The sequence below is a fragment of the Pinus tabuliformis genome, chromosome 2_2 (genome assembly GCF_031772625.1).
Source record: "Pinus tabuliformis cultivar Carrire ecotype Pingquan chromosome 2_2, CPIR1, whole genome shotgun sequence".
Taxonomy (NCBI): Eukaryota; Viridiplantae; Streptophyta; class Pinopsida; order Pinales; family Pinaceae; genus Pinus; species Pinus tabuliformis.
In genome coordinates, this window is record NC_142300.1 from 215,859,114 (window position 1) to 215,883,411 (window position 24,298).

A 24,298-nucleotide genomic window follows, 5' to 3' on the forward strand; every position below is an offset into this window, starting at 1 on the left:
ACTATGGCTTATCAATACCACATGCTCTAAAAACATAACTTATTTCACAACCAAAATATTTTATAACAATATGAAAATATTCTTAACCATGGATATTCATTTTCACTTTACCATGGATATTATTAACTTGGAAATAGACTTTGTTACAATACCATGGACCAATACCATGGCTTATCAATATCACATGCCCAAAAAAAATTACTTATTTCAAAATCAAAATATTTTATAAGAATATGACAGGATTCTTAATCATGGATATTCACCCCCTCTTTGTCATTGATATTATGAACTTGTGAATAGGACTTGTTACAATAGCATGGGCTAATACCATGGCTTTTCAATACCACATGTCAAAAAATCATATCTTATTTCACAATCTAAATATTTTATAACAATATGACAACATTCTTAACCATCGATATCCACCCCCACTTTACCATGGATATTATTAACCTGTAAATAGGCTTCGTTATAATACAATGGGCCAATATCATGCCTTATCAATACCACATGCCCAAAACCATAACTTATTTCACAATAAAAATATTTTAATTTAATTTAATTTTATAAGATTTTTTATTTGAAGCTAATAGGAAAAGGGTTGTAATTAGTTTTGAGATATATATAAACCCTCTATCCTCACGACTACTAAAATTATTCCCATGTAAATTAAGTTAAGGTTTTAATAAAATTAAAAATGAGAATACTTTTGTATTTAAAGATGTGAAATTTATATAATATAAATATTAGTAAGAACCAACATAGATATATCTTAACTAAAGATCCAAGTGATGATAGCAAGCAAAGTGAAGGGAAGAGAGGGGGAGGGAGATAGTGACAAAGATGGACGGTGGAGAGAGAGAGACAGAGAGAGAGAGAGAAAGAGAGAGTGAGAGAGTGATGGGGGGAGACAGAGAGAAGGAGGTAGGAAGAGAGAGAGGGGAGAGAGAGAAGAAGAGAGTAGGGGAGAGAGATATGGAGCTGGATTGGGAGAGAGAGGGAGGAAAGAACTAAGGCATAGGGAGATAGAGGTGGAGAGAGAGGGAGGAAGGAACTAAGGCATACGAAGATAGAGGTGGAGAGAGAGAGGGAGTGACAAGGGATAGATGTATAGAGAGAGGGGGAGAAGAGAGGAGGGGAGAGAGAGAATAGGTGGGGATAAAGATAGGGAGAGAAGGGAAAGAGAGAGAGAGGGAGGCACAAAGATGGAGGGGGGAGAGAGAGAGTGATGGGGGCGACAGAGGGAGGTGACAAAGAAAGGGAGAGAGAGGACTAAGGGAGAGGAGAGAGAGATGAAGTTAGAGGGGGAGAGAGAGGGAAGGAAGAAGAAAGACATAGAGGGAGAAAGGTAGAGAGAGAGAGAGGGAGTGACAAGGGAGCGATGGAGAGAGGAGAGATAGAGGGAGAAGAGAGAGGCGAAGAGGAAGATGGAGGGAGAGAGAGATAGATATGGAGAGAGTGTGTATGTTTGGGGGGTGAGATAGAGAGAGGGAATAAGAAAGAGACACATAGATACAAATATAGATATTATATAGTATTATATAACTAGCCTAGATCCATCTTAACCTAGATTTACCAAGTGCCAAAAAGAGGTTTGCACATAGAGAGATTGGATCCCTCTCGGTGCTTGATAGATCTAGGTTAAGATGGATCTAGGCTGGCATAATAAGTTTGGAGTTGTATTTGATAAACTGACACTTTTTTTTATGGTTGTGTTTGAAAACAATTTTTCCATATTTGGTGTATTTATCATAATAATAATAATAATCTAATTTTAATTTAATTTTAAGCTTACCTTTTTTATGCAATGATTTTGTTGTTAGTTTAAAGAGATAGACATGTTATACTTTTGGAACTTGAAAAGGAAACATGTGATCTTAACTTGGTTGTATTGAAACATTTAAGTGTAAGAAAGAAACATGCCCTCTTAACTCGGTTGTATTAAAAAATAAGCGTTCTTCTATACTAGGTGGGTGCAAACAAGAGAGAGTATATGGGTAAGTGGATTAAAAAGTTAAAAACAAATGTTAGTTAAGGAGAAAGTTACAAAAATCTAAAAAATAGGCTAGGGTTAGGATATTACTATTTTGGGACATCTAAAGTTGAAGGTACATTTTATGGAGGTGTAGTCTAAGACCTTGGTTGTAGGGCACATATTATGGGTATCTTGGACATTTGGTGTGTGTTAGTGGTGTCAAATAGTGGTGGAGTGTCCAACCAATGAGTAGGCAAAGCTTTTCATTTACAAGGTTGGCATCAATCAAGTATTCTCCCTCTCTACCCAACTCTAAGATGAGGAGTATGCACAATGGACTTATTATTGTAACAAATTGCAAATATTTGATTATCTTTAAGTTCAAGCGCTTGAAGTGGCTACCTCAACCTACAAATCTTTAAAGGAACTATGTGTTTTTCAATTAAACCCTTGTGGTCAAGGAGATGAAAAAGAGTAAGGCCTTATGGCTATTTTTAAGGGGTTGTAATTGTTATGCTCCTATACCAATAGGTGTCATATTTCATGATTGACTGGTAAAATCCCAAATATGTTCATCCTTTCCATGCTACAAAGGTTCCATATTTTTAAAAAATCAAAAAATTAAAAGAGGGTATGCCCTAAAAGAAAGATCAAAGGGCAAAAACAATGAAATGGTCAAAAAGAAAGCAAATAAACCCCAAATGAAGAAGACCAGGAAAGTGTGCTAGTCCAAAATGCCACTACTATTCTATTTATGCAAAAGAATCTCATTGTGTGCAATCAGTTGACTCTTGCCACAGTTGATGGATGGCCAAACAGCTTAATCTTGGCCGGTTCATGTTTAAATTTCTTATTTTAGAGATAGAGAATAAGATTTGTCCAAACAATTCAAGCTTGGCAGATAAGTATTTAGGTAGAGAAGCAAAGGAGCTCAACAGCCAAATCTGAGCCCCTGGAAGAAATAAGGGTAGACTTAGATAGGATGGCAGTTAAAAGAAAAGAAGAGAGTAAGGGTTTGCTAGTTTAAATGCACCCAAGAAAAAAGGAAGAAAAAATGTTAGGTATAATAGGTTGGGTAGGCAGTTTTGATGTTGCAGAAGCAGTGTTATGAGTAATTTTGTCTTTCAAAGGTGATTCATCTTATTACTATCATAAGTACCATGGCAACTATGTGGTGACAAATCAAATGAAGCATGTCTAACTTCCCCTCACTCTTCTCCCAAAAAACACTTACTAACCTCCCCCAAGGATATTGAGATCTGCTCAATACTCTTAAGTCACTCCATTTCATGAAAAGCCAGAGGAAAATAACAGTCTTGCTTAATGCAAAGAAACCACATTTCTTGTGTAAAAATCCTCTTGGTCCATCATCCTAAGTTATCCAACTTCATAGCTTGGCGCCCTTTCATTTCCCTAAGCCTAAGTTTTTGACTTTACAACTTAGTGCTTTTTGTTCAAACACATCTTTCATATTAACACATTAACCTTATTATATAATTCCTATATGAATTGTTCCCCCCCGTATTAAATATATGAAAAATCCCCGAAAAAATTCAATATCCCACCCTGCTAGCTATAGCGATATGTCATTGTTTTAACGGGATTATAGGTTCATCTAGAACCTTATAAAAACCCTCCCTGCGCACAAATATTCAAAGGTTGATTAACGTTTGGTTAATTAACAGTTTTAACCCCCGACAGCCAATCGCAATCGCCCCGGTATGTTTAAAAACATTGTTTATATACGCGGGTCCCACGCCGTACCTCAACGCCAACTCTGTTGACCGCCAGCCGTTAGATCCAGGCCCGCCGATTGGACGGCCCATGATCATATCGCGGCACCCCTCCACACCGAAGATTAACGCCCGGGGAATGGTGGTATTCCCGCCGTACCGAGGACACGCGGCGCCCTCTCGGCATGCTCGCAGCCCTCCCCATCGATACCACCTTGGCCGATAAGAGGTGCGGGCCAATACCACTTACTGCCCCCGCTGACCCCCCCACTGACATCGTCCGCCACGTCACCTCCGTTTCATCGCCACGTCAGCCTCCGTACCCCGCTACGAGACAAAACATCATGTCATGCTAACATCATCCGAAAAAAGTGCCAAAAGCCCGCCAAAGCCAATATTTGTTAAAAAACCCGTAAAAACCGTCATTTTCGTTCATTTTCATTCGTCTGCTTCCCGAGATTGTGCATGAAAACTACATCCAGAAAACAACAGAAGCTCCAGTTCGCCACCCGACCAGCATAATCCGTCATCTCACTCTACAATTCATCATCCAACTTGCAAGTTACGCTCGTTCGCCGCAAGAACACAAGTATTTACCTTATTCCACCTTCTGAACCTATGTTTTTAGTTTTCCTCAGTAAAATTATACCTGTGAGAGCAAAATTCAAGAACAGAACAGTCTATTATCCCACTAAAATTCACCAGAACTCCCTTTTGCCCGTTTTTCCCACAGAAATTCAACTTACAGTTAAAAACACAGATAATTGAATAATGGAAGCTCGCGTGGCCCTTAATGTTGCGCCTCTCAATGCACCTCATAAAGACTTGGAGTGATTACCCCTGGCTGATAGAGATTTTCAAATCCAAGATTTGACTGGTGACCAAAACCACCTCCAAGCATTCTGTGAAATCAGGAACAGTCACCTAAGTAACTCTGACCTCTATGGAATATGGGAATCCAACCTGCCCATGTACTACCTCCCCTTAGTCAATGTTTTCCCTGATATAATCCGCCTATGTTGTGCCAATTATGAACCTACCCAAAGAGCAGTCAAGACTCCATTTGGAACTGCTCTCTTTTATATAACTCCTGAGTCCATAAATGAGATGTTACACTTCAAACCCATTCAGCCTCTGGCTCCTCTTTTTATGGGATTCTTGCTTGAGCAGGGCCCTAAAATGCCAAACTCAGAGATAACCCGCATTGCTTAAACATTTATGAGACCAGATTGCCAGCCCAAATTCCCACCTCCCTTTCTACATGTCTGGTTGAATAAAGCTGGACGATTCATCATTGGTATGATATCCTATGTCCTGGGATTCAAAACAAGTGAATATGTTGATGAGACCACCCTAGTTTTGTTGTCCATATTTACTCCAGGACAGCCCCCTGTTGTCAAATATGACTATGCTACTTTCATTTCTAACAAGATCCATGACCAATTCTTGAGTCTGGATAGAGAAGGAGTCTTCAAGTATACCTCTTATATATATCATCTATTCCTATATTTCCAAACAGACAATTTTCAATTTCCCATCAGAAAATTGGATTCTAAAGGAGAGTGGAGGTCTGTAATCTTTTGGACCTCAGTCTTCCACAATGTCCATGACTCCCCTTATACCTACTGTGAATTCATTCACTTGTTCATACATCTGATTTCGTCTCTACTGATGAGAGCTCCTCCTCCTAGACTCTCTGGTGATATGCAGAAGATTTTACAGCTCAACAAGAACCACATAATAGGTGACTGGTATTTCTACCAGAATCACACTGAGATCAGAATATATGGCTGTGAGTTGTGCCCTTATAAGCTACCCAAGTATGTGCCCATGAGACTGTTTGCTCTGGAATATTTCAGGCAACTTAGTAGTGCAGATTTAACTCATTTTTGCAATGTGAAGAAAAAAGCTCAGCTGAGGATAAGGAACCAATTAGGCCCCTTTATCATTAACAAAAGGGAAGCATGGCAAGATGCTGATAAAATATTGGGGGAACAACTCAAATTAAAGAAGAGCTTTTGGTGGGTACCCTATGACCCAAATGGCTTTATCAGTGAAATAAAAGTAAAAAACAGGCTATGAGCCTATAAACATTGTAGAATCTTTGAAATAGAGCAATTTGCTCATCAAGATGAGTGGGTAGAGGGCACATTGATAGAAGAACTTACTAAGCAAGAGAAAATGGAACAAGCTATGAAAAATATAGAAAAGACTCTTGACCTGGACTCTTTTGGACAGGTATTTTTCAAGTTGCCTCAGCAAACCAGAGTGGGTACATCATCTGCTGGAACTTCACAGCAACCTACCCAAGAAAGAACTACACCAACTGCAGGGACATCAAAGGGCAAAGAAGTGCTAGATACAGAGTAGCACATAATGACAGATCAGCCAACAACATGAAAGGAACAGGGCCAAGGGAAAATTCCTCCTGTCCAGACCAAAGCACCAGAGATACCAGCATTACAAACTCCTCTAAATAAGGAAAGGGGCAGGAAAAGAGACAGAGAAGAGGCCACACTTGTAAGTGGACCAGCAGAGCAACCAGGGGCAAAAAGGCAAAGAATAAATCCTCTATATGAAGAGGAAATCATTGAGGAAACCATAGAAAGCCTAAGAGGCGAGAGGGAAACAAGCCCATAGATCTCCCCGCTAATAGAAACATCCACTAGCCCTCATAGGCAGGACCTAGAAAGGCAACATAGTGTGGAAGTTTCTTCCACAAGGCCACAAAGCAAGCAAGGCTCTGAGATCAAAAAGATATTCACAGAGATAAAAGCCCGAAATGACCCACTAAGGCTGCAACTTTATAATCAGCTTCTCAAGATGACCCCTACCAACCAGCAAAGGTTAATGTCTGCATATGACATTAAAGAAGGAAAAATGATGTTGAGCCACTTTAAGCCTAAAGGGCAGCAGCCATAGTCAGCAGCTAACTACATTAGAACAAATTTGGAGGTCCTTGCCAGAGACATTCATCCTATGCACCAGATTGAGATGCATAAGAAAACTGGAGAGATGGTCTACTCTACATTGGCACATAAGGCAATGTTGGCTTATAAATTGTAGAACTCATTAAACAACACATCTGCCCAACTAGATTTGGAGAAGGCATCTTCTTTAGCCAAAAAACAACAGAATAAAGTCCTTGGAAGATATTATCATTGAGCTGGACATGATCCCAAGGATGCCAAAGGAATAAAAGAATTGATGAAGAAGAAGGAAGAGGACATTTCTGCCCTCAGGAAACAATTGAAGCTGCCTACTACTATGCATCCACAAACTATAGAGGTTGTATAGCAAAAAGCAGAGGAGGACATGATGGACCTGCTTATGAAAATGAATGAGAGACTAAGTGAGACAGAGCAGGCATTGGAGAAAGCAATAAGAGAGAAGCAGGGAGAGTCGACCTCCCAGCCACCTGAAGTAGCTCCAATAGTCACAACTGCCCCTCCAACATCAGCAACAGCAGCAATCACCACAGGTACTTCAGCAACAACAACAACAGCAGGCAGCAACACTACCATGACCACAGAGGAGTTAATAAAAGCCATGGAGGAATTAAAACTCCAAGTATCAGAATTGAAAGAAGCCAAAGAGAAATTGGCAAAATTAGAAGTGAGTTATGACAAATCCAAAATGACTGTGGCAAAAAAGACAAGAGAGGTGAAAGCATTAGAGAACAGGGTAAAAGCATTGGAAAAGGACCTCTCTTTAGATAAGCCTCTGGGAGAAATCAAAGGCATTTTGTGGGCTAACATCAGTCAATCCATTAGTAATGTGTGGAGATCTATTCAAACTATTTATGAGCAGATTGACTTGATAGCAGTAGCCCATGTGGAAATTCAAATGGCCAGAACTATTTTGGGACATATGCCCAAACAGGCCAACAGGCTAATCCATTTTTTGAACACTAAGACCAGTGAAGAACTAGCAGCACTGGACATCAGAGACAGTACAGGCACCATCCTAACAATCAAAGAGTTCTGACCAAGAGAACCTGATGCAGAATCTTGAAAGGAGGTGCCAGGATATGCAAGTGGAGATAGACTCTTTTATAGAAAGATTTGCAGTTTTGCATGAAAGGGGCTTGCCAAGTCTATTGGGAAGCAATGAATATCTGTTGAGACAATTTGAGTACACGCGCAAGTTGGACAAACATGCTGCTAATCAAGTAAATGCATCATCAAGTACTTCAGCAGATAAGGCCCTTCCATCTGGCCAAACTCTCTATAACAACTTGGAAAATCTATTTTATATTGAGCATGAAGTGAAACATCTTTTTACCGTCCAGCCTAACTTCTTCAGGTACACAGACGCTGATGAGACTTTGAGGAAGCTACAAAGACATAATTTACTAGAAGAGCAGTGGTGGCAAAGCATGTTGGAAATCCTATAGGCATGTTTCAACTTTTGTTTTACCCAGGATACAACAGATACCATAAAGCGAAGAATAGGAACAGATAAGAGTCATGCGGGGCAACAGTCTATCAAATCAAAATTAAATACGCCCGAGAAAGCTCAGGCAATAGCACGGAATATTAGTGGAAACAGCCACCAGCCGACTCACCGAGCTTACAGTCAACACATCTCACCAACTGAGCAGCCAACACAACAGCATTTACTTCTTCATTTATTTCTCCCTGTTTTCAAGATCATTTACTTCTCCTATAAAGTAGGTAGAATGAGTTATTACTAGATATTATCTCTTTGAGATATTTTGTAACCACTTTTGTATAAATACCTCCCCAAGCAAAGTATTTGGGGTTGGTGATACATTTATTATACTGCGTTGTAACTCTGAAAACCTTCTGAATACAAAAGCTGCTAGAATCCATTGTTGCTGGACTCTCTAGATGTGGAATTGATAGCATAGGACTTGTTACAGAATTCTTGAATCATCTTATGGATCAATAAGTCCCTCTTACTTGTGTTTTCAGTTTCTGTGTTTACTATATCATATATGTTCCATGATTTGAATAATAGAGAAAAAGAATAACTCAAAATTTGCTTGTTTGCACTCTATGTTCAAACACTGTTATTATTAATGTTTTCTTCAGAATTAGCATAAATAGGGATTCTTAACTGCTCCTGTTTCGCCTGGTTCTTACATCTTGAATATTAGCTAAGAAATTCTTAACTGCTCCCTAGCAATAATCATCCACTTTCCCTCTGTCTGCATGATGAAGGATTCTTAATTCCCCTTCACCCACTAACTCCATCCCATCTGATTCCAGCTTATAAATTGTTCCATGATGGATTACCTTGCTCTGTAGTACCACCCTCTGTCAAAGAAACCATATCCAACAGTTCATCCTCATAGACTCCATTAGCCCAATGGACTGAACTTCTTAGATTTACGCCCCTTTTCTATTGAATATCACCATCCAAAAATCAAACAAACCCTTGTACTTCATAACTAGCCTAATATACCTTAAAACAAAACCAAATTATAAAGAGAGATCCCTCTCTGGATGCAGATTGGCTAGAACCTGCATCTAAAAGATTGGTCTGTGGTTACCTCGGTCATATTCCCTTTCTTACAACTTTTTGGAACAACCTGAGTGATAAAAATAATGGCCCTTGTCTTGTGGTAAATATGTAGATATGATGTTAATGGTCCTGATCTTAGTACATTCATGTATATAATGTAGATATTTTCCTATCACCTTGCATTGTGTAAATATGATAAATTTTTGTGGTTACCTTGATGTACATGTTGAAGTTTCACTTGCATGATTATGGGAAACACTTCTCAGGTATGCTTGTATATATGGGGAAGATCATAATTACTCTATGCGGTAAAAACACTGAACACTATGAGGTCTGTAATCTTTTGGACCTCAGTCTTCCACAATGTCCATGACTCCCCTTATACCTACTGTGAATTCATTCACTTGTTCATACATCCGATTTCGTCTCTACTGATGAGAGCTCCTCCTCCTAGACTCTCTGGTGATATGCAGAAGATTTTACAGCTCAACAAGAACCACATAATAGGTGACTGGTATTTCTACCAGAATCACACTAAGATCAGAATATATGGCTGTGAGTTGTGCCCTTATAAGCTACCCAAGTATGTGCCCATGAGACTGTTTGCTCTGGAATATTTCAGGCAACTTAGTAGTGCAGATTTAACCCATTTTTGCAATGTGAAGAAAAAAGCTCAGCTGAGGATAAGGAACCAATTAGGCCCCTTTATCATTAACAAAAGGGAAGCATGGCAAGATGCTGATAAAATATTGGGGGAACAACTCAAATTAAAGAAGAGCTTTTGGTGGGTACCCTATGACCCAAATGGCTTTATCAGTGAAATAAAAGTAAAAAACAGGCTATGAGCCTATAAACATTGTAGAATCTTTGAAATAGAGCAATTTTCTCATCAAGATGAGTGGGTAGAGGGCACATTGATAGAAGAACTTACTAAGCAAGAGAAAATGGAACAAGCTATGAAAAATATAGAAAAGACTCTTGACCTGGACTCTTTTGGACAGGTATTTTTCAAGTTGCCTCAGCAAACCAGAGTGGGTACATCATCTGCTGGAACTTCACAGCGACCTACCCAAGAAAGAACTACACCAACTGCAGGGACATCAAAGGGCAAAGAAGTGCTAGATACAGAGTAGCACATAATGACAGATCAGCCAACAACATCAAAGGAACAGGGCCAAGGGAAAATTCCTCCTGTCCAGACCAAAGCACCAGAGATACCAGCATTACAGACTCCTCTAAATGAGGAAAGGGGCAGGAAAAGAGACAGAGAAGAGGCCACACTTGTAAGTGGACCAGCAGAGCAACCAGGGGCAAAAAGGCAAAGAATAAATCCTCTATATGAAGAGGAAATCATTGAGGAAACCATAGAAAGCCTAAGAGGCGAGAGGGAAACAAGCCCATAGATCTCCCCGCTAATAGAAACATCCACTAGCCCTCATAGGCAGGACCTAGAAAGGCAGCATTGTGTGGAAGTTTCCTCCACAAGGCCACAAAGCAAGCAGGGCTCTGAGATCAAAAAGATATTCACAGAGATAAAAGCCCGGAATGACCCACTGAGGCTGCAACTTTATAATCAGCTTCTCAAGATGACCCCTACCAACCAGCAAAGGTTAATGTCTTCATATGACATTAAAGAAGGAAAAATGATCTTGAGCCACTTTAAACCTAAAGTGCAGCAGCCACAGTCAGCAGCTAACTACATTAGAACAAATCTGGAGGTCCTTGCCAGAAACATTCATCTTATGGACCAGATTGAGCTGCATAAGCAAACTGGAGAGATGGTCTACTCTACATTAGCAGATAAGGCAATGTTGGCTTATAAATTGCAGAACTCATTAAACAACACATATGCCCAACTAGATTTGGAAAAGGCATCTTCTTTAGCCAAAGATAACAAAATAAAATCCTTGGAAGATATTATCATCGAGCTGGGACATGATCCCAAGGATGCCAAAGGAATAAAAGCATTGATGAAGAAGAAGGAAGAGGACATTGCTGCCCTCAGGAAACAATTGAAGCTCCCTACTACTATGTATCCACAAACTACAGAGGTTGTACAGCAAAAAGCAGAGGAGGACATGATGGACCTACTTATGAAAATGAATGAGAGACTAAGTGAGACAGAGCAGGCATTGGAGAAAGAAATAAGAGAGAAGCAGGGAGAGTCAACCTCCCAGCCACCTGACGTAGCTCCAACAGTCACAACTGCCCCTCCAACATCAGCAATAGCAGCAATCACCACAGGTACTTCAGCAACAACAACAACAGCAGGCAGCAGCACTACCATGACCACAAAGGAGTTAATAAAAGCCATGGAGGAATTAAAACTCCAAGTATCAGAATTGAAAGAAGCCAAAGAGAAATTGGAAAAATTAGAAGTGAGTTATGACAAATCCAAAATGACTGTGGCAGAAAAGACAAGAGAGGTGAAAGCATTAGAGAACAGGGTAAAAGCATTGGAAAAGGACCTATCTTTAGATAAGCCTCTGGTAGAAATCAAATTCATTTTGTGGGCTAACATCATTCAATCCATTAGTAATGTGTGGAGATCTATTCAAACTATTTATGAGCAAATTGACTTGATAGCAGTAGCCCATGTGGAAATTCAAAAGGCTAGAACTTTATTGGGACATATGCCCGAACAGGCCAACAGGCTAATCCATTTTTTGAACACTAAGACCAGTGAAGAACTAGCAGCACTAGACATCAGAGACAGGACATGCACCATCCTAACAATCAAAAGAGTTCTAACCAAGAGAACCCTGATGCAGAATCTTGAAAGGAGGTGCCAGGATATGCAAGTGGAGATAGACTCTTTTATAGAAAGATTTGCAGTTTTGCATGAAAGGGGCTTGCCAAGTCTGTTGGGAAGCAATGAACGTCTATTGAGACAAGTTGAGTACATGCACAAGTTGGACAAACATGCTGCTAATCAAGTAAATGCATCATCAAGTACTTCAGCAGAGAAGGCCCTTCCATCTGGCCAAACTCTCTATAACAACTTGGAAAATCCATTTTATATTGAGCATGAAGTGAAACATCTTTTTACCGTCCAGCCTAACTTCTTCAGGTACACAGACGCTGATGAGACTTTGAGGAAGCTACAAAGACATAATTTACCAGAAGAGTAGTGGTGGCAAAGCATGTTGGAAATCCTATAGGCATGTTTCAACTTTTGTTTTACCCAGGATAAAACAGATACCATAAAGCAGAGAATAGGAACAGATAAGAGTCATGCGGGGCAACAGTCTATCAAATCAAAATTAAATACGCTCGAGAAAGCTCAGGCAGCAGCGCGGAATATCAGTGGAAATAGCCACCAGCCGACTCACCGAGCTTACAGTCAACACATCTCACCAACTGAGCAGCCATCACAACAGCATTTAATTCTTCATTTATTTCTCCATGTTTTTAAGATCATTTACTTCTCCTATAAAGTAGGTAGAATGAGTTATTACTAGATATTATCTCTTTGAGATATTTTGTAACCACTTTTATATAAATACCTCCCCAAGCGAAGTATTTTGGGTTGGTGATACATTTCTTAGACTACGTTGTAACTCTGAAAACCTTCTAAATACAAAAGTTGTTGGAATCCATTGTTGCTGGACTCTCTAGATGTGGAATTGATAGCAGAGGACTTGTTACAGAATTCTTGAATCATCTTATGGATCAATAAGTCCCTCTTACTTGTGTTTTCAGTTTCTGTGTTTACTATATCATATATGTTCCATGATCTAAATAATAGAGAAAAAGAATAACTCAAAATTTGCTTGTTTGCACTCTGTGTTCAATCTCTATTATTATTAATGTTTTCTTCAAAATTAGCATAAACAGGGATTCTTAACTGCTCCTGTTCCCCCTGGTTCTTACATCTTGAATATTAGCTAAGAAATTCTTAATTGCTCCCTAGCAATAATCATCCACTTTCCCTCTATCTGCATGATGAAGGATTCTTAATTTCCCTTCACCCACTGACTCCATCCCATCTGATTCTAGCTTATAAATTGTTCCATGATTGATTACCTTTCTCTGTAGTACCACCCTCTTTCAAAGAAACCATATCCAGTAGTTCATCTTCATAGACTCCATTAGCCCAATGGACTGAACTTCTCAGATTTACTCCCCTGTTCTATTGAATATCACTATCCAAAAAGTAAACAAACCCTTGTACTTCATAACTAGCCTAATATACATTAAAACAAAGCCAAATTATAAAGAGAGAGCCCTCTCTGGATGCAGATTGGCTAGAACCTGCATCTAAGAGATTGGTCTGTGGTTACCTCGGCCGTATTCCCTTTCTTACAACTTTTGGGAATAACCTGAGTGATAACATCATTGGCAACTCCGCTGGGGACCAGAATAATTGTTTGTTACTACTGTTTATTTACTAAGGCCACAAATGGAGCCTAAAGTTGGCCAGCTAGCTTTTGAAACAGCTTTTTCTATGCAATTGCATAAGTAAATAAAATCTGCTTCAGTCTATCTCCAGTCCAGTTTTAGGCCTTGAACAGCTGTCCCAAATACTTGATCAGTCCCTTGTTTCAATAGATCTTCAGGAAAATTTGAAAGCTCCCATATTTCAAAAGCTTCCTACAAGATACTGTCAAAAGTTTTATCCTTCAAAATATTTCAAGAAAAGCCAAAAAATATATTCAGAAGCTGGCTCCAAAGAAAAGGATCTGTTACACCAGATCAAATCCAAATCCAAATCCCCCACCTATCTTTGAAAATCCTAATTTGTTCCATAAGAACCTTAGAAGCCAAGAAAATCAAGAACATTCTGCTAATTCACACCTTGACACACCTCAGCAAAACCCTATCCAAACTGAGCTTACTGCAGGAAAATCACAAATCCATTCTGCCATCGCTGTTGCTTCACCTAGTTCACCATAAGCACTTCAAACCATCTTTCCCACTCCCCCATTCATAGCATATATTTCCACTGCTACCCCCGCTCTTCCAGCTGTTACACTTATTCCTGCAAATATGGCAAACTGATATGCTCCCCTGCAATTACCGGCAAATCCAGGGGCTATGCCCCAAGATTATCAAAGCAAAATTACCTATTTTGATGGTGCTAGCACTTACACAGCACAACAACATACCAAGAAAATGACAAACTATTTTGAATACTATGAGATTGATGCTGATGATGTGAGAATGAAGATCTTTGTTCAGAGTTTAATTTGTGATGTTAGGACCTGGTTTATGGCACTCCCTGTAAACACTATTGCTGATCCAGATGCCCTTTATCAAACTTTCTTGAATAGATGGGAAAAGAAGAATGACCCTTTATACATCCTATCAGAATATGAAAGCTTGAAAAGAGGCCCATAAGAAACTGTTCAAGATTACTGTGCCAAAGTTAATAATGTATACAATGCTATCCCTCAGAATCTCAGACCTCCACCAGACCTGGCCTTGATCAAATTCCCTGATGGATTTGATTCTGACATGGCATATCAGCTTAGGGAAAGAGCTCCTCCAAGCTTAGAAGACATGCAGAGTATAGTTGTCAGTGTAGAGGCCAACATGATTTCTAAACGAGCTCGAGCTAGAGCTGAAAGGAGAACATCTTTCAAAGAAGAACCCTCTGCATTTGAACAAAAATTAGATGCAATTATTAAAGGAATGGATAGACTGGATGATAGAGTAGAAACAATTGAGAGGAAATCCTCTTGGGATGGTCAACTGAGAAACACTAGGAGAAACCCAAATTTCAAAAAAAATCAGAATCCCAATACTAGAAAGGCTGGTCCTGACCAAAACATTAGACCTCCATTCCAAGAAAACTATGTTGAAGCTTCGGCGTGTAGTGAACCAACAGAGGACACTCAAATTAACTTAATGGGTCTCAATAGTGAACAACAAATTTTTTTGACCCAGGATGACCAAGAAGCTCATACTTTTAATCAATTCCAAACCCAATCTGGGGAATCATTCGATTTTAGGGATGGATATGATACAGCTGTCTATGAGGTTCACAAGTAATACAACCTGAGAAGTAGAAAGATAGATGTCCCTGAAAACAATAAACAGAAACAAACCAAGCAACCTACCAAAACCAAGGCTAAGAACCCTCTTGTACAAAATTTTCCTAAAACAAGCCATAATCCAAATCATCCAATAGTTGAAGATATATCAGACCATCAACAACCTTCAACTTCTATTCCTCTTAAAGGAACTGTGGAAGAGCCTCCAGAAATGGACTTGGAAGCAGATTCAGCTCATAACAGCACTCCCGAAAAGGAAAATAACACAGAAAATACAGCAGGAAAAGAAAATCTTGCTGCCCGAAATGCAAAAATTCAAATAGAAAAACCCTTCAACCTTGAAACCGAAATAGGCAAATTAAAGATAGCCATTCCATTGTCTGAATTGGCTAAACATGATGTCTATAGAGAACAAATCAGCCACTCACTTCAAATTTTTCAGAAAACATAGATGCAGTAAATGTCCTAGATGACCAGCCAGAATTAATTTTTGGCCCTAAAGTAAATGGTAAATCAGTAGATGGAGGAGTTCCTCCTTTTGTATGCAAGCCTGAATATTCATGACAAAGTACTTCACAATGCAATGTTTGATTCTGGAGCTTCCCATAATTTAATGCCCAAATCTGTGATGGAAAAGTTGGACCTAGATATCACCGGGCCATACAAAGACTTGTTCTCTTTTGATTCTAGCTAGGTCAGATGTCTAGGGCTAATCAAAGATTTATGTGTATCACTGGTTCAATACCCTGCCAAGACAATTTTAATGGATGTAGTGGTAGCTGATATCCCACCAAAATATGGCATGTTACTGTCCAGATCTTGGGGTGCAAAGCTCGAAGGATCTTTACAGTTGGACATGTCCTATGCTACCATTTCAGTATTTGGCCAGCCAAAGAGACTGTATCGAGAAACTCTAATGAAATATGTGGTCAACAGCCAAGAGAAACCCCAGAATTTTCCCATATATTCCATGCATTCTGATATGGACTCTTTCATCCTATACAATGCTGAAATTTGCCCTCCAACTAATGACAAGGTTTTAGCATCAGCACAAGAAAAAGTCATAAATGAAAAATCTAGTGTTCAGATTCAAGAAATTTATGTGACCAATGATACAAAAGACACACAAGGGAAACCACATGAAACTGAAAATCCAAATCTTCCTACTAAGCAAATTTTTAAAACTCCTGATGCTAGCTGTAATCAAGAAATCCTATGGTATTTAGAATTTGATGGATCTGTCAATAAGCTAGGAGCAGGGGTAGGGATTTGGATACATAACATGGAAAATGATCATGCTGAAGGACATGCATACAGGCTGAATTTTAGATGCACAAATAACATGGCTGAATATGAAGCCCTCCTGCTAGGACTCAAATTGATCAAAAGTTTAGGGGCAGTTAGGATATCAATTTTGGGAGACTCTGATTTAGTTATTCAACAAATGAAAGGAAACTTCCTCACAAATGACCTCAGGTTAAGATCTTATAGAGGGGCAACAATTGAAATACTCAATACCTTTCTAGAATCACAGCTTGCCAAAATTCCAAGGAATCACAATTTGCATGCTCACAGTTTAGCAACATTTGCCAGCACTTGTAAATTGTCGTTTGAGCCTAATCATCATTTTACAGCCGAGATTAAACACAGGCCGACTGTATCTAACAATGTTAAAAACTGGAAAGTTTTTGACAATGACACTCAAATTAATAATTTCCTGACTTTAAAGGAAAATTTTTCCACCAGGCACTGTTTATGAAGATGACCAAATAGACAAAGCTGAAACTCACATTTCAGCTGAAGCAGCAAATCAAATATTACATCCAACAAAATTTACTAGCAAAGAGTTGCAAGAACTTAAAGAAACAGACATTGATGAAACTGTTGGAGCAGAATCTGAAGTTATTGATTTAAAGGACAATTTTTTACCCACAGGATTGACTCCTCTGGAAGACATCTTCGATTCTAATGATATCCCAAGGAAACCCAAAATGCAGCCTTTAAACGCAAAAATTGAGGACTGTAACATAGGGACTCAGCAAAATCCTAAAATGATAAAATTGTCCAAAACTTTGCCTCCTGACCAAAAGCTGAAATATATTGAACTGTTCAAAGAATTTCAGGATGTTTTTGCATGGAGCTATGAAGATCTCAAATCCTATGACACTTCTGTGATTTAACATACAATACCCTCAAAGAAAATCAAAAACCTTTAAAGCAAAAACTCAGAAGGGTCAACCCTGTACTCCTCCCTCTAATTGAAAAAGAAGTCAAGAGAATGTATGAAGCTGGAATAATTGCACCCATTAGATTTTCAGAATGGGTATCCAATCTGGTGCCCACTAGGAAGAAAATAGGAGAAATCAGACTGTGTGTTGATTTGAGGAATTTAAACAAAGTCTCTTTAAAAGACCACTACCCCTTACCTAAGATGGACCACATTTTACAGAGGGTAGTAGGTGCCTCTAGAATTTCACTGCTAGATGGGTTTTCAGGCTTCAACCAGATTTTAGTTCACCCTGATGATCAAGAAAAAACTGCTTTTACAACACCTTGGGGAACTTTCAAGTATGTAAAGATGCCATTCAGACTGAAGAACGCAGGGGAAACTTTTCAACGAGCCATGGACATAGCTTTTGCTAAAGAAATTCATGATTTCCTGGTCATATACCTAGATGATCTCACTGCCTTTTCCAAATCAGATCAGGAACACCTAGATCATCTCAGACAAGTGTTTTTAATCTGCAGAAAATATGGTATATCACTAAACCCAAAGAAATCATTATTTGGCCTAGAAGAGGGCAAACTGTTAGGTCACATCATCTCCAAAGAAGGCATTAGAATAGATCCAGACATAATACAAGCCATTCTGCAAGTTCCTCACCCTAGAAATATCAAAGAACTTCAAGCTTTCCTAGGGAAAATCAACTTTCTAAGAAGATTCATACCTAATCTGGCTGAATTAATCAGACTGCTAAACATGTTAAAGAAGGATTCCAAGGTCAAGTGGACAATAGAAGCTAAACAAGCCTTTGAAGAAATCAAAATAGCTTTAACCAAAACACCAATCCTTACAAGCCCAAAATTTGACAGAGACTTCATAATCTTCTCATTTGCATCTGAACATACTATTGTTGTTGTTTTACTACAAAAAAATGATCATGGGTGTGAAAAACCCATAGCTTTTTTTTCAGCAAAGCGCTTAGAGATGCACCACTTAAGTATCAAATCATGCAAAAATGGGCTTATGCACTTGTAAAAGCTATTAAGGACTTCAGAGTTTATATCTTATTCTCACATGTAATAGCTTATGTGCCAAATACTGTTGTCAAAGATATCCTAACTCAGGAAGGAATTGAAAGCAAACGGGGCAAGTGGATAGCTAACATTTTGGAATATGACATTGAAATTAAACCAACAAAGCTGATAAAAGGACAAGGATTAGCTAAACTTATGACTGAAACCAACTTTCAAGCCCTTGACATCAATGAACTAGATAATGAACAGGAGATGGCGACTCCACAGATCAATCAAGCCTTTTTACAATCGCCTTGGTATGCTGATATAATTTATGTATTGCTCAACCTGCAGGCTCCTCCAGGGTTATCCAGAACTAAAAAGAGATTTCTGAAAATGAAAGCTTCAAAATTCTGTATTTTAAATAATGTTTTATTTTGGAAAAATCACGAATGCATTTTACTAAGTTGCTTAACAAAGGATGAAACTGACAAAGTGCTGAAAGAATTTCATGCAGGGGACTGTGGTGGACATTTGTACTGGAAATCAACCGCTGATAAAATCCTAAGGGCTAGATTTTATTGGCCCACCCTGTTTGCTGATGTCAAAAAGTTTTTTACTACTTTCCATAAATGTCAAATCTTTGAAAGCAAGAGAAAGCTTCTACCTCTACCCCTCAAACCAATTTCCACCGAAAGACCATTTCAACAATGGGGTTTAGATTTCAATGGGGAAATTCACCCTCCCTCTTCTGGCCAGCACAAATGGATTCTGACTACCACAGACTACTTCACCAAGTGGATAGAAGCCATCCCTTGTAGACAAGCTAATGATTCAGTAATCATGCAATTCCTAGAAACCAATACCCTGTCCAGGTTTGACTGTCCTGAAAAGAGTATAACTGACAATGCTGCTGCTTTTAAATCTAAGAGAATGATTAATTTTGTCACAAATACCACATTACCTTAGGCCACTCCACAGCCTATTACCCTCAAGGTAATGGTCTAGTTGAATCATCCAATAAAAGCCTGATCAATATCAGTAAGAAAGTATTGGAGGAAAACAAGAAAAACTGGCATAAGAAGCTTATCAATGCACTTTGGGCAGACAGGTTGACTACAAAGAGATCCATTGGAACAAGCCCCTATGAATTGGTTTATGGCATGGACACCATATTCCCTTCATCTTTGGGAGTCCCTGTGATAAAGTTGCTGCAAGAAGTGCAGGCATAACCCAATGACATTCGGAGAAGAATAAATCAGACTATACATTTGCAGTAGACTAGAGAAGAGGTATATCAGAGATCTCAAATTCTACAAGAAAAACTTAAGAAGATATTTGATAAGAAGACTAAGGCAGAATATTTCTTCATAGGAGACAAAGTTCTGAAATGGGATTCCAAAAGGGAAGATAAAGGAAAACATGGGAAGTTTGACTCCCTGTGGAAGGGACCTTTTGCTATTCAGGCCTCACAAGGAAACAACACCTACTTTTTGAAAAGTTTGGATGGTTCAGAAGCAGAAGATGGGCCAGTCAATGGTCGGATGCTGAAGCATTATTTTGATCCAGTTTATTGATATGTCAGGACTCTAACTTGTACATAAAAATGTTTACTTTCTGCAGTTTATTACAGCAATAAGATAGGAAGGAATATGTAGGAAATTTTGAGCAACAGTCAAGGAACTGTGCTACCTCTTTGTGTTACCTTTTTATTTATTTAAACAAAGGCTAAAGAAGAAGACTTGGGAGCTAAAAACATAAGAACAAACAATCAAACAAAGTATCCAAAACAGAAGTGCAAATGTTTGGCTTACCTCATAAAGAGATGCGTATAATTTACAGGGTCCTAAGTACAATTTACTTACAGCAAAGGGAAAATTTCAGAATACAGCAAGAATTGTACATAAGGCCTTCTGACCTACTGTTCTTGGCTTTTCACCAAGAAAAGCCATCCCCAAGTGGAGCTAGTGTTATGCTCCTATACCAATAGGTGTCATATTTCATGATTGACTGGTAAAATCCCAAATATCTTCATCCTTTCCATGCTTCAAAGGTTTCATATTGTGAAAAAAATCAAAAAATTAAAAAAATTAAAAGAGGGTATGCCCTAAAAGAAATATCAAAGGGAAAAAACAACGAAATGGTCAAAAAGAAAGCAAATAAACCGCAAATGAAGAAGACCATGAAAGTGTGCTAGTCCAAAATGCCACTACTATTCTATTTATGCAAAAGAATCTCATTGTGTGCAATCAGTTGACCCTTGCCACAGTTGATGGATGGCCAAACAACTTAATCTTGGCTGGTTCATGTTTAAATTTCTTGTTTTAGAGATAGAGAATAAGATATGTCCAAACAATTCAAGCTTGGCAGATAAGTAGTTAGGTAGAGAAGCAAAGGAGCTCAACAGCCAAATCTGAGCCCCTGGAAGAAATAAGGGCAGACTTAGATAGGATGGCAGTTAAAAGAAAAGAAGAGAGTAAAGGTTTGCTAGTTTAGATGCACCCAAGGAAAAAGGAAGAAAAAATGTTAGGTATAATAGGTTGGGTAGGCAGTTTTGATGTTGCAGAAGTAGTGTTATGAGTAATTTTGTCTTTCAAAGGTGATTCATCTTATTACTATCATAAGTACCATGGCAACTATGTGGTGACAGATCAAATGAAGCATGTCTAACTTCCACTCACTCTTCTCCCAAAAAACACTTACTAACCTCCCCCCAAGGATATTGAGATCTACTCAATACTCTTAAGTTACTCCATTTCATGAAAAGCGAGAGGAAAATAATTGTCTTGCTTAATGCAAAGAAACCACATTTCTTGTGTAAAAATCCTCTTGGTCCATCATCCTAAGTTATCCAATTTCATAGCTTGGCGCCCTTTCATTTCCCTAAGCCTAAGTTTTTGACTTTACAACTTAGTGTTTTTTGTTCAAACACATCTTTCATATTAACACATTAAGCTTATTATATAATTCCTATATGAATTGTCCCCCCCCCCCGTATTATATAAATATAAAAAATTCAATATCCCGCCCCTGCTAGCTATAGCGATATGTTATTGTTTTAACGGGATTATAGGTTCATCTATAACCTTATAAAAACACTCCTCGCGCACAAATATTCAAAGGTTTATTAACGTTTGGTTAATTAACAGTTTTAACCCCCGACAGCCAATCGCAATCACCCCGGTATGTTTAAAAACACTGTTTATATACGCGGGTCCCACGCCGTACCTCAACACCAGCTCTGTTGATCACCAGCCATTAGATCCGGGCCCGCCAATCGGATGGCCCACGATCATATCGCGGCACCCCTCCACACCGAAGATTAATGCTCAGGGAATGGTGGTATTCCAGTCGTACCGAGGACACGCGGCGCCCTCATGGCATGCTCGCGGCCCTCCCCACCGATACCACCTTGACCGATAAGTGGTGCGGGCCAATACCACTTACCACCCCCATTGACCCCCCCACTGACGTCATCTGCCACGTCATCGCCACGTCTGCCTCCGTACCCCGCTACGCAACAAAACATCATCTCATGCTGACGTCATCCAAAAAAAGCGCCAAAATCCTGCCAAAGCCAATATTTGTTAAAAAACTTGTAAAAACCGTCATTTTCATTCATTTTCATTCGTTTGCTTCCCAAGACTGTGCATGAAAACTACAAAAGCTCCAGTCCGCCACCCAGCCAGCATATTCCGGCATCCCGCTCTACAATTCATCATCCAACCTGCAAGTTATGCTCGTTCGCCATAAGAACACAGGTATTTACCTTATTCCGCCTTCTGAACCTATGTTTTTAGTTTTCCTCAATAAAATTATACCTGTGAGAGCCAAATTCAAGAACAGAACAGTCTATTAGCCCGCTGAAATTCACCAAAACTCCCACTCTGCCCGTTTTTCCCACAGAAATTCAACTTACAGTTAAAAACATAGAGAATTGAATAATGGAAGCTCTCGTGGCCCTTAATGTTGCGCCTCTCAATGCACCTCAGAAAGACCTAGAGTGGTTACCCCTGGCTGATAGAGATTTTCAAATCCAAGATTTGACTAGTGACCAAAACCATCTCCAAGCATTTTGTGAAATCAGGAACAGTCACCTAAGTAACTCTGACCTCTATGGAATATGGGAATCCAACCTGCCCATGTACTACCTCCCCTTAGTCAATGTTTTCCCTGATATAATCCGACTATGTTGTGCCAATTATGAACCTACCCAAAGAGCAGTCAAGACTCCATCTGGAACTGTTCTCTTTTATATAACTCCTGAGTCCATAAATGAGATGTTACACTTCAAACCCATTTAGCCTCTGGCTCCTCTTTCTATGGGATTCTTGTTTGAGTGGGGCCCTAAAATTCCAAACTCAGAGATAACGCACATTGCTCAAACATTTATGAGACCAGATTGCCAGCCCAAATTCCCACCTCCCTTTCTACATGTCTGGTTCAATAAAGCTGGAAGATTCATCATTGATATGATATCCTATGTCCTGGGATTCAAGACAAGTGAATATGTTGATGAGACCACCCTAGTTTTGTTGTCCATATTTACTCCAGGATAGCCCCCTCCTATCAAATATGACTATGCTACTTTCATTTCCAACAAGATCCATGACCAATTCTTGAGTCTAGACAGAGAAGGAGTCTTCAAGTATACCTCTTATATATATCATATGTTCCTGTATTTCCAAACAGACAATTTTCAATTTCCCATCAGAAAATTGGGTTCTAAAGGAGAGTGGAGGTCTGTAATCTTTTGGACCTCAGTCTTCCACAATGTCCATGACTCCCCCTATACCTACTGTGAATTCATTGACTTGTTCATACATCCAGTTTCCTCTCTACTGATGAGAGCTCCTCCTCCTAGACTCTCTAGTGATATGCAGAATATTTTACAGCTCTCCAAGGACTACAAAATAGGTGACTGGTATTTCTACCAGAATCACACTGAGATCAAAATATATGGCTGTGAGTTGTGCCCTTATAAGCTAGCCAAGTATGTGCCCATGAGACTGTTTGCTCTGGAATATTTCAGGCAACTTAGTAGTGCAGATTTAACTCATTTTTGCAATGTGAAGAAAAAAGCTCAGCTGAGGACAAGGGACCAATTAGTCCCCTTTATCATTAACAAACGGGAAGCATGGCAAGATGTTGATAAAATATTGGGGGAACAACTCAAATTAAAGAAGACCTTTCGGTGGGTACCCTATGACCCAAATGGCTTTATCAGTGAAAGAAAAGTAAAAAACAGGCTATCAGCCTATAAACATTGTAGAATCCCTTAAATAGAGCAATTTGCTAATCAAGATGAGTGGGTAGAGAACACATTGATAGAAGAGCTTACTGAGCAAGAGAAAATGGAACAAGCTATGAAAAATCTAGAAAAGATTCTTGACCTGGACTCTTTTGGACAGGTATTTTTCAAGCTGCCTCAGCAAACCGGAGTGGGTACATCATCTGTTGGAACTTCACAGCAACCTACCCAAGAAAGCACTACACCAGCTGCAGGGACATCAAAGGGAAAAGAAGTGCTAGATACAGAGCAGCACATAATGACAGATCAGCCAGCAACATCAAAGGAACAAGGCCAAGGGAAAATTCCTCCTGTCCAGACCAAAGCACCAAAGATACCAACATTACAGACTCCTCTAAATAAGGAAAGGGGCAGGAAAAGAGACAGAGAAGAGGCCACACCTGTAAGTGGACCGGCAGAGCAAACAGGGGCAAAAAGGCAAAGAATAAATCCTCTATCTGAAGAGGAAATTATTGAGGAAACCATAGAAAGCCTAAGAGGCGAGAGGGAAACCGGCCCACAAGTCTCCCCGGTAATAGAAACATCCACCATCCCTCATAGGGAGGACCTAGAAAGG